The sequence below is a fragment of the Carcharodon carcharias genome, chromosome 8 (assembly GCF_017639515.1).
Source record: "Carcharodon carcharias isolate sCarCar2 chromosome 8, sCarCar2.pri, whole genome shotgun sequence".
Lineage (NCBI taxonomy): Eukaryota > Metazoa > Chordata > Chondrichthyes > Lamniformes > Lamnidae > Carcharodon > Carcharodon carcharias.
In genome coordinates, this window is record NC_054474.1 from 131,187,713 (window position 1) to 131,206,879 (window position 19,167).

General features: G+C 43.5%; 1 protein-coding gene across 2 annotated transcripts in view; it reads left to right on the plus strand.

Annotated features, from left to right (window-relative positions):
* Positions 1-463: 463 nt before the first annotated feature.
* The window catches only part of brinp1 (bone morphogenetic protein/retinoic acid inducible neural-specific 1), a 347,418-nt gene continuing 328,714 nt past the window's right edge, over positions 464-19,167 (plus strand). The window contains exon 1 of one of the 2 annotated variants that reach the window (XM_041192927.1): positions 464-578. The gene's annotated coding sequence lies outside the window, so the exon portion shown is untranslated. Of the gene's footprint in view, positions 579-2,664; positions 2,728-19,167 lie in introns of those variants that run through there. The other variant, XM_041192928.1, reaches the window with a different exon arrangement.

The following is a 19,167-nucleotide window of genomic DNA, read 5'->3' on the forward strand; positions in this document are numbered from 1 at the left end:
AATCTGTCTCTCTCTCTCTCCACCCCCTTTCTCATTCTGCCCATCCACTCCCAAGACTTTGACTTGAACCGTCCTTCAAGTCTATCAATTGCTCTCTCTCTCTCTCTCTCTGGCTCCTTCTTCATTCAGCCCATCTTCAGTAGTGTCAGTCCCTCCTCTCTCTCTCTCCCCCTCCAGCAGTCGCACCAGCTACTTTCTCATTCACTATAGACCTCCTCACAGGCTCAGACCTCCCAATCCCAGCAGCCTTTCCCTACACCGTCCATCCACAGCCCTTGACTGACTATGTTGCTGCAGACGCTGCTGTTCCCGCCGCTCTCTCAAGTCTCCGCAGCCGCTCGGTAACCAGCGTTTTCTCTCTTTTCTTTTTTTTTAAAAAAAAAATATATATACACGAAACGCCCCACCTAAAGTCTTGTCACTCCGGCATGAAAAGAAGGGGTCTCTCTCTCTCCCCATCAAGCGCGCACAGCCTGCAAGGTCCCCCGAACCGGAGCTGGGTCCGTGGTAACTTTATGCCGAGCAGCCTTCGAAGCAGATCTGAGTGCACCTCAGCCGCCGAGGAGAACCGTCACTAGGTGAGAGAGTGGTGCTGGGGGAGGGAAGGAGGGAGGGAGGGAAGAAGTGTGTGTGTGTGTGTGTGTGTGGGGGGGGGGGGGGGGGGGGGTGGGTTTGCAAACATTTAACATTGAACTGTGTGTACAGGGTAAATATTTTGATGGGGGAGGGGAGGAGGAGGAAAGGGGTGGGGGGGGGGGTGGGGTTGGGGGGTGGTGAATGGTCAGTCCTGGGGACTGAGAACTGCAGCATTGCTTTAACAGATGGGAAGGTTCAGTTAAACTGTGTTTATATGTCCCCGTGTTCCTTGCCGTCACGTCCGAATACATACTGGATTTAAGGGACGTTATGTGTCTGGGATCTGCCAGGCTAACACCAAGGGGGTAAGGATGTGTAGATGTTTGCCTAGGTCCTCCAATATATCTCCCCCACTGAAACCCAGCTCCCCTCTCTCTCTCTCTCCCCCCGCCTTCTCCCCTTTTCCGCCGTGTCTCTGATGCATGTTTCGGACCGACCCTGGTGCATTTTGTTTTACGTTGCATGCTAAGGTGTGAGCCGGTGGGTGAGAAACCTGCTCTCAAGCACTAGAAGGAAGAACAGTGAGCATGGAGAGGGATAAGGAGCTGGAGAGAATTGCTGACTGATGTACAGAAGGCAAAATGCAACCACCGGGGGGGGGGGGGGGGATTTAAAATATGAAAAAAGTCAGCAATATCTTAAGCGTTTCCTCGACTTATTTATGTAAACTCCAAAATCGATTAAGCAGTTCATTATTTTCTATAGGGATTGCGATTCAATGGAAGTTCTGTTACTTAAATCGTTTCTGTTATTTTTTTATTAATCTGGAAGTTTTAACACGACTCGCCAGCCTAACGCGCAAATATTTTTATTTTTAGCTTTTAAAAGGGTATTTTGTTGAGATATTCTGCAGTCATACTTTTCACTGTGGCCAGAGAAACAGGCGTCTTTTTTTTCGCATCCAGGATTGCTTTTAAAGTTTTCTTGTATACAAGGTAGGGACTGGACTCTGCGGAAAGGTGGTGCTTTTCCCACTAGGTGGAGCCCTTACTCTATCCAACCCACGCTGTGAGTACACTCGGCTTGTGCAGCAGGCGAACAGTCGTTGTCTCTTTAAATGACAACTCTTTAGAAAATGCACCTACAGTTTATTCTGTCGGGCTCATCGCGTGAAAGCAACGATTTTATCCCAGCAAGCTCGCAGGGTTATGTAACAGGCCAGCCTGGGATCCCAGAGCTATTATTTGGACGCGCGCTTGGCTCTTGATCCCTGTATGAGGGTTGGAAAGTTAATTATTGATTGGGTGGATATGTAACTTACCTACCGCCCCCAAACCAACAAAATTGCCGTGCGCAGACGTGACTGAATAGACCGATCAACGTCAAGGAGGTTGACTTACGATGAGGGTTAATGCTGGTCTGCCCTGTGCTACTCATTCCCCCCCTCCCCCCCCCACTTTGCCACGGACAGTTGTTTCACTCGAGTGAGTGACGGTGCACTGAGCCCAACTTCTACCCAGCGACAAACAGAGAAAACGTTCACCTGCCTCCCTTTGGCTGGCAGCCTGTAAACTTGTAGCGCCCACTCGCTTGCAGCTCCCATTCCCCAGACAGCCCGAAGTGGGTCCTCTTTATTTTCGTGCGATTGATTGAGACGAGCACATGTCACAGCATCCGACATGGTGCTCGCCATCCCTTATGGATCAGACGTTCAGTTTGGTTCCGGTTCATTTTAGATTTTATTTCAGCTTTATTTAGTTTTACCTCGGATCATGTAGCTCAGGGAGTGTGGGAGGTGGGTGGGGGAGGATTGGCTGGGAAAGTGTTTCGAGGTGACTGCCTTTCAACTTAGGGAGGAGGAAGTCCGCTGTTATGACTGCGAACCCCCCCCCCCCCCCACCTGTACCACAAAGAAAATGACTTTGGTGCTTCAGCGGCCCAGCGTGTGTTTCACAGAAGCTGTAAAGTTTTACTGGCCTCCAGAATCGAAAACAACACTGTTGCAAGCAGTAGGACAGGCAGGTTGCAGTCACATCTGGTACAGTCCTTCCACCCCTGCAGCGCGGCCTGCCTTCTTGTCCAGTTTATCACCTTGAGTAGCTTCAGGACGCATTGCCCGGGGCTGGGAAATAACACCGTGATAACCTGGAGGTGGGTTTCGTAGGTGTTCCACCTATTAGTGTGTGGGCGATGGACTTGATACAAACCCACCTTTGCTGTGCTATCTTCGGACTGTAGAAGGTCTGTTTTTGGTTTTCGTGCTCCTGCAGTGGAGTGCAGGGCTTCAGGACAAGGCTGTGTGCGAGTCAGGGACAAGCTGGTGCGCAGGCATGGCAGCAAGCGGCTGCGAGAGTTTCTACAGGTGCTAAATGTGGCTGCTGCAGATCATCTTGGAAAATAGATTTCTTTCTTACCATCCTCAATTTATAACCTGAGTGGGCATTCAGTAATGAGTTCACTCCAACAGTTTAAATCCTACGCCATTGACTGGCTGATTGTCCAGTTGTCTTTTTTTTCCAAAGAAATGGATAAAATAGTTGCCATTCTGGGTGACTATAAGCATACAGTGCGCGCGTACACACACACAATTTGACACCAAACCCACATCCCTGCCATCTTATTCTCTTAGTAATTTAATCATAAAACTTATTGAAGATCACTGCAACCATTTTCCCTTTTCCTCTGCCTGTGTGTGTGTGTGTATGGCTCCATGCATTTAGATTGGCAAGTACGGGTGGTTTGTTTTGCCATGATGGCACCCTGTGCCCACGCAGCTGAGTTTAGGGAGCTTTGCAAGCTTTTTCAACAGCGTGAATCGCAAAGCTGCACATTTGTGCAACTAGCATCTTTTGGAGATGCCACAGAGCAAGGTTTACACTGCCAATGTGGAAGATCAGGGTTGTGAATCAGTGGGGGTTCTGTTACTTCATACGTGCCTCGAAAAAGTGGTTTCTTTATGATTATTCTGGCTGGGAGAAGGAATACTTACAAACAGGTTTTAATTGTAAAGATAAGTTTTAATAAGTAAGAGAAGGAACTTGTCCACCCGCTGGATAACTAGTTGCAAAATGAGTAACTTGGGAGGGCCCATTTCTGTACAAATGGTTTGAAAAGATTATTAGTTGAGTTCTTGGCGATGAAAGGAGTTTAACCTAGAAATTTTGCAAAAATGGTGTACAAATTCTTTGCCCACATGCATGAAATTAAGACACCTGTTAGTTTAACATAGACATTAACTTGTTTATTGTCATTGGGCTAAAGTCTCTGATGTACCAAGGAGCTTCATATGAATTAATGAATCAGCCTTCACATGCTAATATCATGCAGCATATGCCTAGACTCTGGTGACAAGAAGACATAGGGTTAATGTCTGAGAAAGGATGTTAAATTACCAGTAAATCTTAAAAAGTGGGATTGAAGGTCACTCCATTGTTTTTGAATTGGCGAGTCACAGTATGACCCCTTACACCACAAAGGAAATAAGCAAGACTTGTCTCTTCCCATGCTACTGTTCTAAGTGTCTTTGACTGAAAATCCCTGTAACTCTCGGTATTATAAGGGAAGATGACTGGCTGGAGCATAGTAACAGCTATAGGTCACTCAGCCCCTCAAACCTGTTCTACAATTCAATTAGATGATAGTTGATCTGTTTCTTAATTCCATCTCCCTGTTTTGGTTCTGCAACCCTTAATACCCTTGCCCAACAAAAATCTTTCAAACTCCGTTTTAGAAATTTTCACCTTAACAGCTTCTTGGGGAAGAGAGTTCCTGATTTTCACTACCCTTTGCATGAAGAAGTGATTCTTGGCACCAACCCTGAACAATCTGCTCTAATTTTAAGGTTACACCCCTACCAAAGGATGTAGTTTCTCCAACTATCCTATCCAATCCTTTAATCATCCTAAACGCCTCAAACAGATCATTCTTTAGTCTTCGATGATCTGGGAAATACAAGTCTAATGGTCTGCCCTAATAATTTAACTCTTTTAATGCCAGTGTCATTCTGGTCAATCTGTGCTGTATCCCCTCCTGAGATGCAGTGTCCAGAATGAAAAGCAGTCCTCCGGATGAGGTCTAACCTGAGCTTCATATAACTGTAACATAATGTCCACCCCTGAATATTCCTGTCCTCTGGAGATAAATGTTAACATTTCATCAGAAATATTGGTGTTAATACTTGGCGACCTATTTCATATTCTAGAACTGGTGGTTAAAAGTAGGCCGGGGACAGTCATTTTCTGTCACCCTCCCTGCATTTGTTGTCATGACCTTCTGATACCATCATTTAATCCAGAGTATGCAATCCCATTCCAGGTGACACGAGAAGGATGTTTTAACAGAAAATGTCAGCCAACAAAGTTGCCTCTACCAGCCATTTTGAAACACGAAACAGTTTCAAATCCCTCACCTCTCCCTATCTTTGTAACCTCCTGCTGCTCCACAGGCCACTGAGACATTGGTGCTGCTCCAATTCCGGCCTTGTGCACACTCCCAGTTTTCATTGCTGCACCATTGGTAGCCATGCCTTCAACTGCTTGGGCCCTAAACTTTGAAATCCCATCACTAAATTTTTCCACCATTCCACCTCTCTTCCTTTAAGACACTCATTGAACTCTACCTCTTTGACCAAGCTTTTGGCTACCAGTCCTAATAATTACTCATGGCTCAGTGTCACATTTTGCTTGGTAACACTCCTGGGTGGTGTCCTGGGATGTATAATTAAGTTATAAGTGTTACATAAATGAAAGTTGTAGTTGTTGCTGAGAGGATACAGGTCTCTTGGCCCTTTTCTATGTTGGTTGGTTGAAAAGTGACATTGTGGGAACCTGGAACAATTTGGAGAATAATACTGAGGATTGGGAGGGTGTGGGGTGGAAGGGAGAGGTAGAAATGAACTTGAGCCCAAAGAAAGTCATCTTTACATCAAATATATATGAAAAAAAAGAATATGGCAACACTTCTTCTTATGAAGGCACTGTGCAATGTCTTAAATGACAGCAAATAGTATTATCAGTGTGCCTCTTGAATATGTGGTCATGGTGAAGACAATGAAAGTCCACTGCCTTTCCTACCATAGACCCCTCCTATGAAGATAATATCCATTAAGCAACTGTGACACTTGGCATTCCTTTAGTTTGATAGGCCAGGGAGGCAGTGGCATAGCAGTATTGTCACTGACTAATATTCCAGAGACCCAGGGTAATGCTCTGGGGACCCGGGTTTGAATCCAATAAAAAAATCTGGAATTAAAAGTCTGATGATGACCATGAAACCATTTTCGATTGTTGTAAAAACCCATCTAGTTCACTAATGCCCTTTAGTGGAAAGCTGCTGTCCTTAGCTGTGACTCCAGACCTACAGTAATGCGGTTGACTCTTAAAAGCCCTCTGAACAAGGGTGGGCAATAAATGCTGGCCTAGCCAGCGACGCCCACACCCCCATGAATGAATAAAGGAAAAATGTTACCAAGGAGAAATCTCAGATGAAAATGCTGTTTCAAGCCTGGGGAAAACTCCCGCTCCCACCATTGCGCCAATCAAGATGCCTTTATTGCAGAGGGTGTTCATCATTCGGAATGCACCTGAAGCCAGGACATTATATTCATTTGAAAAAAAAAATAGCACTCCAGTGTAGTTGGAAGATGGGCGAGTTGGTGTTTGCATGGTCAGGTCAAATGGGTTTGAAGTCACTGTCCCAGACTGACTTGTGACCTGGGGAAACAGTTTGTTGTATTTTCCAATCTTTTACCTCGCCCCTCCATTTTTCACCCTCCAACGTGTCTTCTCAAAGTAATCTGTTAACCCTAATTTTCCCCTTTTGAAACGTATGCTATTGATTCCAAAACTGTTCATATTTCAACAGTAGCACCAGAGGGGAAAATACACATCTGCTTGTTACTGAGTTCAATCAGGCAATTAAAAAGCCCACAGAAGTCAGTCCATCAGAAAGTATTTTGTTATTGTAGCTCCCCGTTGATGTATTCTCGGAGCTGAGGAAATGAAATGCATCATTGTGTATGGTTTTGATCACTGCACTGTAGCAATGAATGAAAGAAATTGAAAAGATGTAGCTTATATTCACTTGGGTGTTGGCAAGGATGAATTGTAAGGTTACAATTATGAAGATAGCTTCAAAAGATTAGGGATTTTAAGTGAAAAGATGGAGGCTTGGCCTGATGATTATGAAGGGTTACAGTGGGCAGAATTTTACTGGCTCTCGGGTGGCAGGAGTGGAGGTCAATGAGGGCAACGGGAGGTGGGGGTGCAGCAAGATGGTGGGAAGACAGGTTGAGCGAGCTCCCCCAATGTAGTCCCACTGCTGGGGAGGTTTCCCACTGGTGAGGTGGATTAGTGGCCCACTCCAAGTGGAGAGCCAGCCTATTTGCATAATCAAAGGCCCTATCAAGGGCCATTTTATGGAGCCGTCAGCATTTTGCCAACTGCAGGGCAGCCCCCGGCTTATGGAGAGGCCAGCAGCTTCCCCGCAGCCATTGGTGGGTGGTGGTGGGGGGGAATTGGAGCTGGAGGCTTCATGGCCCTATGAGGGGAAAGTCCCCTTAGCCCCAGTGATCCCCCTTGGTGGGTTGGGGTGGGGTGGGGGGGAGGGTGGTGGTGGTGATGGGGGTGGGGGCGGGGGTGGGGGGTGCGGCAGGGAGATCGGCAGCGGGATGGGAGGGGTGCAAGCTTGGGGCCTTCTCCCTCCTTCATCCTGAATTTTAATTTGTACTTTTCTCCATGAGGACTCCTTATTTTGAGGCTCCCCCTAGACCACCTGCTGGGCTCAGTAGTGCCCACCCCTCCCACTGGGGTTGCTGAGGCCTCAGAACTGCTGGCCCTCTAACTAGGCCTTATTTGGAGGGCAGGCTCACCAATTAGGACGCCACCTGTGGTAAAATTGCTGAACCAATCGTGAAGGGATCCTGAAATCCAGGGTAAACTCCAATGCAATAAGGTGATTGACTGTTTTCATTGCTTGGGGAGATTGTAAAGAGTGGGTGCAAATTTAAGGTCATTGCAAAAAGATTGAAGGGACAGGCTCAAACAATTTTTTACATGGAGGGCGGTTAAAATGTGAAGCAGAGTTTGTTATTTTGAAAAAGAATTAGATCCTTGGTTCTAAATGGAGAATATGAAAGGATGTGGGGAGATTAGACATCAGACATCCCAAAGCACTTTATAACCAATTAAACATTTTTGAGTGTAGTTACTGATGTAGTGTAGGAAACACAGCAGCCAGAGCAAGGTCACTCAAACAGCAGTGTTCAGTCTTCATTTCTTTTGAAGGGAATCCTTATAACCTTCACTTACCCACCACCAGCTTACTACTGCAACACCGGTACGCGCGCACACACACACACGTCCTTTGCCAAGTATTCTGAGTATGGTGCTGCTGTGTGTTGATAATTCCAGCTTGTAAGGTTATGTTTAATCAACATTAGGGAGCAGACCACCAACATGATTTTCACCACTTAGACCCAACAGTCTGCATAGGTCAGCTCCACTCAGTTTGACTAACGCGCATTGTAGAGATATCTGGCTTGTAGCAGTTCTATTGCACCATTGTGGGAATAGGCACAACTCTCCTGTTTAAAGGAATGGTAGATTCCCTCTATCCCTCAATTTAATTTTAATATCCCTTCGTCCTCTTGAAAGAGGATTATGCTTTTGTATTATCTTGTCTTATGTTTTCAATAAGTGTTCTTGGAATGCAAGTGACAACAAGGCTGTAATGATTGTTCTGGTTCATGTTCCCACTTTGATCTCTTAGACAGCTACAGCCAGCGATTTTAAATGATACTGAGGGCACCATACCTCTTGTTCATCCACAGGCTACAATGGGCTGGGATCATTCCACATTTGGCATTTATATAGCACATTTAACATGGAACAAATGTGTTTCGTAAAAGCATAATCAGACTAAAGTGGGCACCGAGCCAAAGGAAATATTGCAAGGAGTGATTAAGAGCTTAGTCAGCAGGTGATTTTTAAGGAGTGTCTTTGAAGGAAGATTGGGAAGTGGAGAAGTTTAGGAAAAGAATTCCAAAATGTAAGGCCGCCAATAAGCATACAACTACAGTTAGCTCAACCTGTTTGCATTGTCACTGGCTGTCCTCCCAGTCTGGGTCATGTGAGTTCTGCTCTGCTAAGTATTTAAAATGGAAAAGGCTGACATCTGAGAAAGGCCGCTTGCCCACTAATCATTTCAATGTAATCAGATCAGGGCCTGTTAAATAACCTTGCAGAGGTGACAGTAAGTAAAACATCAATTTTAAAAATTGGCAAATTAGACAGAATAAGATATGGGATTACAGGGTTCTTACACTTATTAAAAAATTGGAGTAAGGGAGTTCCGTGGCAGATTATGGACAATTTAGAGTCCCTCAGATCATCTTGATGTTAATATTTTCTATTCTGTATTTTGCAATAATTTATGAAGGTCTAAGATTTTGGGGGCTGAGGTGGGTGTAACTTGAAATTTGGCCAGTGCTGTATAATGGGCGATATGGAATTGGGCACCCATTATCCACCACCCCTGATTTTGCTACCCACCGAACCCAATTTATGAAGTTGTGACTCTTCTGGCCAACTCTAACCACCGTTGCTCATTGTTTTCCTTGCTGGTTGCAAAATCCTTCAATCAACTTCTGCTAAAAGCTTCATAAACAATCCATGCGCATTCTCTTTCTCCGGAACTTGATGACATCTTCCTCTCTAGATTTGCTTCTAATGCCTGACCGGGTACGCAATCCCTCCAATCTGTTGCAGGCTTCTAAATTCTGCAGGCAAGTCTCCACTCCCACCAAGGCAATTCCCCAGCGAATGACATTCCTCATGCTGGGAGCTTCTGAATATTTTTCAAATTTGGCTGACTCCAGAAATTCTAGCATGATTAGGCCTGGTTGAAATTCTGATTCATTACTTTTTCACCCACTTTCTTGCCCAAGCACAAAATCTAGACAAAAGAAGGACTTGCTATATAGCGCTTTTCTTAACTGGACATCTCAAAGCGCTTTACTGCCATTGAAGTACTTTTGAAGTCTAGTCACTGTTGTAGTGTAGCAAATATGGCAGCCACTTTGCACACAGCAAGATCCCTCAAACTGCCATGTGATAACAACCAGATAATCTGTTTTTTGTGATGTTGATTGAGATATGGATATTGGCCAGCACACAAGGGCTAACTCCACTGCTCTTCATTGAAATAGTGTTCTGGGTTCTTTTGCGTTCACCAGAGAGGCCAGAAGGGCCACAGTTTAACGTCTCATTCCAAGAGGTGGCACTTCCAACAGTGCAGCACTCCCTCAGTACTCCACAATGTTTTCTTTTTTCTAGATTTTGAGCTCGGTGGGTGAAAAAATAACGAAGCAGAATTTCAACCTGGCCTAAACTTGCTAGAATTTCTGGAGCCAACCAAGTTTATATAACAGGCAGGAGTTCCCAGCATGAGGAATGGCCCCTGTTGGGAGATTGCTTTGGTGGGAGTGGAAACTTGCCTGCAGAATCTAGGCTCATGTGTTTTGCAAAATCTAATAACCAGCAAGGCATTTGGGTGAAATTTTCTTTTGTTAAATTCCCTATACATGATTGCTATGCCAACCTCATCGTGTTAAATGTTACATGAAAACTTAATAAAAAAAACTACTTTCCATTATTTATGTCACGGTGCATTCTATCAGCCTAACATTTGTGCTCAAGTATTTGCAATGGGTTCTGGAACCTGCAATATTTTGCAATGCAGGCATGAGCTGAGCCAGCACCTACTGTAGAATCTTTGTATTTTAATGACTGTATGAATTAGGGAACATGGTCTTGTTCTGCATCCAAAATGTCTCAGTGCCTCCGACTGGAAGTGAGGCAAAGAAAGTCATCTTAAAACTCTAAAAACAACTTTGTGCTCTCAAATAAACTTGTTTGCATTCAACACATATGGGCGAAATTTTACGGCAGTGGGATTTTACCTACTTGCCGAAGCCAATGAGGTTTTGAATGTCTCGCCGCATTTTACAGCCCCGTCCCCGCCAAAATGGGGCCATAAAATTCTGCCCTATGAAAATCTTGGGTTTTGTTGCAGTGCCAAGGAGTATTGTCTTTCTGATTATTATATTCCTTCAAAGCTCTTTTTTGCATTCCTGTCATTTATGCCACATTTTCCTGCCTAAAAATAAAATGCAGGCTCTGAAAATGTAAACGGGATTGTATGTATTCGAGTGCCACTGGGACTATTTGAACGGGGGATGTTTGACTGTTAGCTTTCTTTTGTGTTTTGTCCTAAAATCACCTTTTGGATCAGTGGCTACTTCTGTGGAGATGAAATGACAAACCATGTTGATGAGTAATGCCCTCGAAGCCAGTCTGGCACTGTGGAACGTTGCCAGATTTAAAATAGCCCTGGGTTCAATGGGTCTACCATCACTGGGTTGGCATAATGTTGTGGTTTAAAATGAAGAGGCCAGCAGCTACCCAGTGATTTATGTATCCAGGTTTGTAGTTTATTCAGATTCAATGCTATTTTCTCGCACACATTTTCTTGGCAGGTAGAAATTAATCCAGACCTATGTCTATCAGAAAGTCGTGTGCATCTTTGTAAAGGTAGTGTTCAACCAATCAGCTAGCAGAATTTAGTCAAGCATCAATGAGATTGGCTATAATCATGGCTGTGGTGCACCATTTGTCCTTGTCCTCTTCAAGCTCTCCACAGCATTCAATTTGATCAATCATTCCTTTCTCCTCTGCTGCCTCCTGCATGTGACTCACTTTAGAGGAAATAGCTCTCAACTGGTTCCAGTGCTACTTGTCATAGTAGAGCCAGCCTAGCTCCAACATCAGAATCTCCACTTGCATCCCTGTAGGACTACCCCACAATCCGTGTGCCACTCTTTTTTCTCATCTGTACACTGCACCTTGTATTTTTTTTTGAAAATAGAAGATGATCTAATGATCTAATCAAGGTGTTTAGGATGATTAAAGGATTTGATGGGGCAGATTAATGGGGAGATGGTGGTGTAGTGATAATGTCACTGAATAGTAATCCAGAAGCCCAGGCCCTGGGTGAAATCCCACTATGGCATTGGTGGAATTTAAATTCAATTAATAAATCTAGAATTATAAAGCTAGTCTCAGTAATATTGCCGCTAAACTATTAACAATTGTTGTAAAAGCCCATCTGGTTCCCTAATATTCTTTAGAGAAACAAATATGCTGTCTGAACCTGGTCTGGCCTCCATGTGACTCTAGACACATTGCCCTGTGAAATGGCCCAGCAATCCATTCAGTTCAAGGGCATTCAGGGATAGGCAACAAATGCTGGCCTTGTCAGCAATGCCCACATCCCGTGAAAGAAAAAATAAAGAACAAGGGGGCATTACCTTAAAACTAGAGAAAGGATGTTCAGCAGTCATGTGAGAAAGTGCATCTTCACTTAAAGGGCAGTGAAAATCTGGAAGTCTCCCTCTTAAAATATTGAGACTGGGTGTGAATTGAAAATTTCAAAGCTGCACTTGATAGATTTTTGCTTGCGCAGGATATTTGAGGTGGAAAAATGGAGGTAAGATATAGATTAGTCATGATCTAATTGAATGGGGAGCAGATTCGAGTGGTTGAATGACCTACTCCCGATCATATTATCTGAAGTTATAGGGTCGGTTTCCTAATACTCATTTTAAAGTCTTCGAAGCCACACTGTAGGAGGTTTTGAGGCAGAGGCTTTACTTTTAAACGAGTGCCTGTCACTAATATTATAAAATTAAATAGACCCATATCAAGAACAGAGATTGTGTCATTTATTATTTCTGATGTTACTAGAAGCACCCGGGCATAGGTAAAACTTACTCTGAAAATGGTACTCTATTCACTTGTGTGTTTTATGTAATATGAAATACAGAGGTGGTTTGTTAGTTTTCAGCTGGCTTCTCACTAATGCATTTATGGGACTATTTTCACAAGCATAGGAGAAATATAAAGGCAGACCTCGAACATTGTCCCTTGTGCAGAACAGACCAGCACAATTTAGGTATTTTTAAATCTGCGATTATCGTGCTGTTCCATCGGGAAATACTTCTTTGTGAGCATAATTACACGTTGTAGGATTTGTTTGATAACTTTGCCTTTGACATGTTGTTTTATCTGTGATTGTCTTTTGGAGGCCTAGCTTGGAGTTTATGGTTCCATTGATCAGTTCAGCTTACCCTTCCCCTTTGAAGAGTGTCATCCCACACTGCCAGCCTGTGTGCTCTACATTTTTCTAGTTGTCCACCATTCAGTCACTCTGCTGATCTCAGTTGCTTGAGTGCCTGTACCTTTGTGTTGGCCAAATTGTTCCTGCTTTCTCAGTGCATGTTGTCAGTCTCTCCCTGTCTTTCTGGATTACCAGTGAGTTTACAATGTGGAAACAGAAACAGGAAATGCTGGAAACACAAGTGTAGGTCAGTCAGTCACTGCGGAGAGAAGAGATCAATAAACACTGCAGGTGTGGACCCTTCGTGAGGCCAGCCAGATTGGACAACAGGTCCACAGTTAAAATGTTAACTCATCTCTCAACAGATGCTGACTGACATGTTTTGTATCCCCAATATTTTGTTTTTGCTTCAGATTTCCAGCATCTGCAATTTAAAGAAAAATAACTTTCAAGATGTGTATGTAACTAGCAAGGTTGTTATTTAATCCCCATCCCTAGTGGTCCTTGAGAAGGCGGTGGACATGGCTACTTCTTGAACTGCTGCAGTCTGTGGGACAATGGGACTTCCACAGTGCTGTTCGTAGGGAGTTCCAGGATTTTGTTCCAGGGGCAATGAAGGAACAGCAATCTGTGTCCAAGCTGGCATGATGTGTGACTTGGATGGAAATTTGCAGGCGATGGGTGTTCCCATCCACCTTTCAATTTAGTCACAAGACTTAACCCATCACTGGCAAGGCCAACACTTATTGCCCATTCCTACTTATCCGTGAGAAGGCGGCGGTGAGCCACCTTCTTGAGTACAACTGAGTAACTTGCTGGACCATTTCAGTGGCCAGAAGAGCCAACCATATTGGTGTCAGCCTGGATTTGCATATAGACCAGACGGGGTGAGGACAGCAAATTTCCTTCCCTGAAGAACATTAGTGAACCAGATGGGATTTTATGACAATCCAGTAGATTCATGGTCATCATTCTTGACTCTAACTTTTTATTCCAGACTTATTTAATTAATTGAATTTAAATCTCCCTGCTGCTCTGCTGGGATTTAATCACGTCAGACCTGATTCACTCAAACATTGAAATAACTCAGTTCACTTACACAGAGTTAAAGTCGGGCCCATTGTCTCTGAGTTATTAGTCCTGGCCTTTGGATTACAAGTCCAGCAACATAACTGCCATGCTACTGTATCTGTAGCCCTTGCCTTTCTAGGTGATGGATGCCAAGGGTTTGGGTTTAAATTACAATGCTACATTCTCTATTGACTGTCTGCCTATATTACTGGGCATCAGTCAGTGCCTTTATCCTAGCGTTTATCCATGTCTTTGATGTCTGCTTATATCTTGATTATCTGTTGAAGTGTTTTTGATCTGTCCAGGGGATTACCCATTTATCTACATACACTGTTACCAGTAACCTACACTTATCTCTCCCCTTTTCTGTACCTGCCTGAATTATTATGGAGAACTTACAAAAGCTTGTGGCCATTCACATCCATAATTTATGATGTGTTTGAGCTGTGAGAGCATTTTAACGATGTTGTGAGTAATTGTTATATATAACAAATACTATAATTTTAATTCCAGATTGTGTTATTAATTTAACTTTCATTACTGTGTCTAAGAGGGCTCAATATGAGAAACCAATGAATTTTCAGTTGAAGTATCTAGGCTTGGTGCTCGAACCACTATAAGTGTGGGACACGCTTGATAGACCAACTTGTCTTTATCCTGCCTGTCATTTTCATATGTCCATATAGCAAAAATTTATACTATTTTGCACATGGTAAAATATTTTAACAGGTTAACAGCAATTCCTGTACATGTCTACATTAGGACATGCTGCACTGTGCTTAAACACTCCATTTTCAGAAAAATTAGGCAATAGTTACAGATGCAAGGGTCAGAAACCCCATCTTCATGTAGAATTTCATGCAGGAGCCTCTGTCATTGACACTGATGGAAGGCTGGGCTCAGAGAAAGTTCTAATCATTTTAATAAAACTGGCAGGAACCTGCACTCCTTTGGGCGCATTTTAAATGCTCACCATAACTGCTGGAGTGAGAGGGGAGGGGGAAGCAATGCAATAATGCAATAAACAGTGGAGACCAGCAACCCCAGCTGAAGCCCCAGATCCAGCTCCAGCCCCAGATCCAGATCCAGCCCCAGCCAAAACCCCAGATCCAGATCCAGCCCCAGCCCCAGCAGGAGATCAGAAGTGGTCTATTGGCTTCTTTGTAAAAGGAGGTTGAGTTTGTGGATTATCAGCTTCCATTATATGGCAACCCAGGTCTGAGCTCCCAGGTGGGCCCCACTTCTACTGGCAACTGAGACAACTTGTCCTTGATACCCATGGGTTGTGCAATGCAATTGAATTATGTAATACCAATTGGATTCATGTGCACTTTAGTCCCGTTCTTGGCTGCTCTTGAGTTCTTTAAGATGTTAAATTGACAAACCATTCGTTCTGTTAGATGTCGTCACTGGTTTCATGGTACTTCTGCTGACATCATGGCCACCATTTACCCTTCAAACAACTGCAAAAAATAGACGACTTGGTCATTTATTTCATTGCTGCTTGTGGGACCTTACTCTGCACATATTGTTTTTTATTCATTCTTGGAATGTGAGCATTGCCAGCATGGCCAGCACTTATTGCCCAGTTTTAATTTCTCCCTGTGAGCCTTGTTAGGTCAATTTAGAGGGCAGTTAAAAGTCAATCGCTTTGCTGTTGGTCTGAGTCACATGTAGGCCAGACCAGGGAATGATGGTTGGTTTCCTCTCCTGAAGGACATTACTGAGCCTTTGGGCTTTTATAATAATCCAATAGTGTCATAGGGCAGGATTTTCCCATCCATGCTCACCGATGCGTAAGATGATGTGCGGTGACGTTGGGCGGAACTCCCGACGTCACCGCGCCCCATTTAAATTTTCCGGTAGGCGGGGGCGCAGCAAAATCAGCTGCGTGCCCGCCGACCTGTCGATAGCCAATTGAGGCCATTGACAGAGTAATTAAACTAATTAATGGACCTTCCCACCCAGCCTTAATGTTGGCGGGCAGGCCAGGAGTCCTGGCGGGATGAGGTTTCATGTAGGTTTTTAAAAATTTTAATAAAGTTTTTGGAAAAATTATAGACAGTGTCACATGAGGGGACATGTCAGGGAAATTTTATTTTTCTATTTTTAGCATTTTTACATTTAGAGCCGATCTCCCTGATGCAGCACTCAGCCTCAGGGAGATGAGTGTGCTCTTTCGTGCGCATAGCATAAAATAACGTAAAATGGTGCTGTGCCCCCAAATGGGGGTGCCGATCGGTAGTGGGCCTGTGCACGCCCACCCTTCAACTTTGCCTCCAATGGAGGGAAATGCTGCCCATAATCATTATTAATAAAACTAGCATTTTAATTAAGTTGCTCACCTTTTCTACAGTACAACAGTGATTGCATTTCAAAAAGCACTTTATTTGGTATTAAGCCCTTTGGGAAAACTTGAGGCCATGAAAGGCACCATAGAAATGTAAATTATTCCTTAAATTTTACTATTTGAAGAACCGTCCTCCCAGGCCAGCATTCTATATTAACTGGCACCTTCAAAATTGCAATATAATGTTTGTGCTGGTGGTGGGACCTTGTTTCAAAATGACTATTGGATTTGCCCTCACAGCGGTAGTAAGTTCAAAGACATGTTATTTGTTGTGTAAAGCACTAGGGTATGTATAAATTATTTGATAAGCTACTATATAATTACTAGTCTCTTTTTTTACACACATGGTCTGCATAGAAAAGCTACCACATTTCTGACCCACCGGGGGACAGCTGGAATCTCACTGTGTGCTGTGTGTAAATTCCAGTTGCAGGGATCAGACGATGATGTGATCTGACTCATTTAATAACCCTTAAGTGAAGAAATGTAGAATTTCCCCTAATTTAGTCTGTGATTGACGTTTATAACAATTTAATTTGGGATTGGACCCAGTGCTAATTAGCAATCCCGACAGACATCGAAAACTGTTAGGAACAACAGCATTTTGATTAATCTAGAGAAACTCTGTGCTGACATGGCGATTTTGGTCATTAGTTAACATTGTGCGGGGTTGGGGGGTGTGGTTAACGTGTCTTTATTCTTGATCCTCTATCAGAGGAATTAATTTCTCTGTATCTATCCTATCGAATCCTTTCAACATTTAAACACCTCAATAGGAAGATCTTATAGTCTCCAGTACTCTAGGGAATACAAGCTAAGTTTCTGCTTCCTGTCCTCAATTTAATCCTCAAGGCCCACCATCACTCTAGTGAATCTGTGTTGCATCCCCTTTAAAATCAGCACATTCACAATATATACTATGATAATATCATTAATTGAAAATCTCACAAATAAATCTTGTTGTTCATTGACATACATGTCAGGGAATTTGAATAGCACAATATTGACTCTACAAAAATAAATGTGACCTTGTAGAGATTTAAGCATGTTGATTTTGCTTGAAAAATAGTACTGATGCTTATTCAACAAATTGGCAAATAGAGCAGCAATTTTACTATCTGACACATAATAATTCACTGTTAACTTCAAGAGTTGTCATTAACAGATAGATGTTCAAGGAGTGATAATTAGGGCAAAGGATTTGTTACACTGATCCACCCAGAAACTGGGGTGTTCACTGTCTTGGGACTTGTAATGGAAAGTTGTGAAATTTAGATCTTAAGGTGCAGAACTTTGCGTGAATCATTGTGGGATGTTGAACTGCACCAAATTGCTTTGCCTTGTGATTTTCGATAGGAATGGTCATTTGATCTTCCTCCCATTGGTTATAATTCACAAGTCCTTGAATGTAAACAGAGGATCTGCCTCTTTGCAGCTCCCCAACGTTCTGTGGAGACTAATCTGATCACCTCTCAGCACAAACTCAAATGCATGAGTAAGAGTGATTATCACTAAATTAGTGATATCTGGGTTTCCTAGCAACAGCACGTTGTGCACTGAAAGGCTTCTGAGTGTGGCCTAATTTAGTAATACTTTGGGGTGCTGTGAATAATATGCTCACAGTCTTCGCCACAGAAATCACAGGATAAGTTACCTAACATGATTTTGGTTTTGGGAAAAATGCAAGGTTTCATCAAAAATAATCAGGTGACTTCAGCCCACTTGATAGTCAACAGCAAACATGTATCTATGGATTTTTGGAGGCTTGATTTATTGTGCAGTGGAGCATCCTGATTTGAAGTTGTTACACTTGCTATAGAAATGCAGCCTAATTGGTAGTACCTGTTGCTTTTTTGTCAAAAGGTCAATTGGTTTTACCTCTGCCTCCAGAGACTTGAGCACAAAAATGTAGGCTGGCACTCCAGTGCAGTGCTGAAGAAGTGCTCCACTGCTGAGAGGTGCTTTTTATTTCAGATATGGCGGCAAATTCAGGCCCTATCTGCCCCCTCAGGTGGATGTAAAAGACCATGTGGCACCATTCAAAAAAGAACTGAGGAGTTTTCCCAGTCTCCTGGCTAACACTTATCTTTAAACTAACATATAAAACTGGCCATTTAATCCATTGCTGTTTGTGAGCATTTACTTTGTGCAAATTGGCTGCCATGTTTCCAACATTACAATATTGACAACTTTTCAAAAGTATTTCCATGGCCGTAAAGCAATTTGGGATGTTCTGCAGTCATTAAAGGTGCTTCAGAAATGCAAATTCTTTCTTGTGTTTCTTGCTAACTAATAGGGTTATCCCCTTACTCCTGCTTCATAGGGACAGAATAAGGATCATGTAGTTTTCTCCATTAGTTTTTTCAAAATTCATTCACGGAATGTGGGCCTCGCTGGCTAGGCCAGCATTTATTGCCCATCCCTGATTACCCTTGAGAAGGTGGTAGTGAGCTTCCTTTTTGAATTGCTGCAGTCCTTGTGGTGTAGGTACACCCAGAGTGATGTTAGAGAGGGAGTTCCATGATTTTGACCCAGCGACAGTGAAGGAACAATAACATATTTCAAAGCCAGGATGGTATGTGGCTTGGAGGGGGACTTCCAGGTGGTGGTACTCCTACTGCCCTTATCGTTCTAGATGGTAGTGATTGTGGGTTTGGAAGGAGCTCTCTAATGAGCTATGGCAAGTTCCTGCAGTACATCTTGTGGATGATACACACTGCTGCCACTGTGCGTTGGTGATGGAGGGAATGAATCTTTGTGGATTGGATGCCAATCAAGTGGGCTGCTTTGTCCTGGATGGCGTCGAGCTTCATAAGTGTTGTTGGAGTTGCACTCATCCAGACAAATGGAGAGTATTCCATCACATTCCTGACTTGCAGCTTGTAGATGGTGGACAGCCTTCGGGGAATCAGGAGGTGAGGAAGCTCAGGGGGCTGGTTTGTGAAGCAGACTAATACCAACAGTGCAGGTTCAATTCCCATACTGGCTGAGGTCAT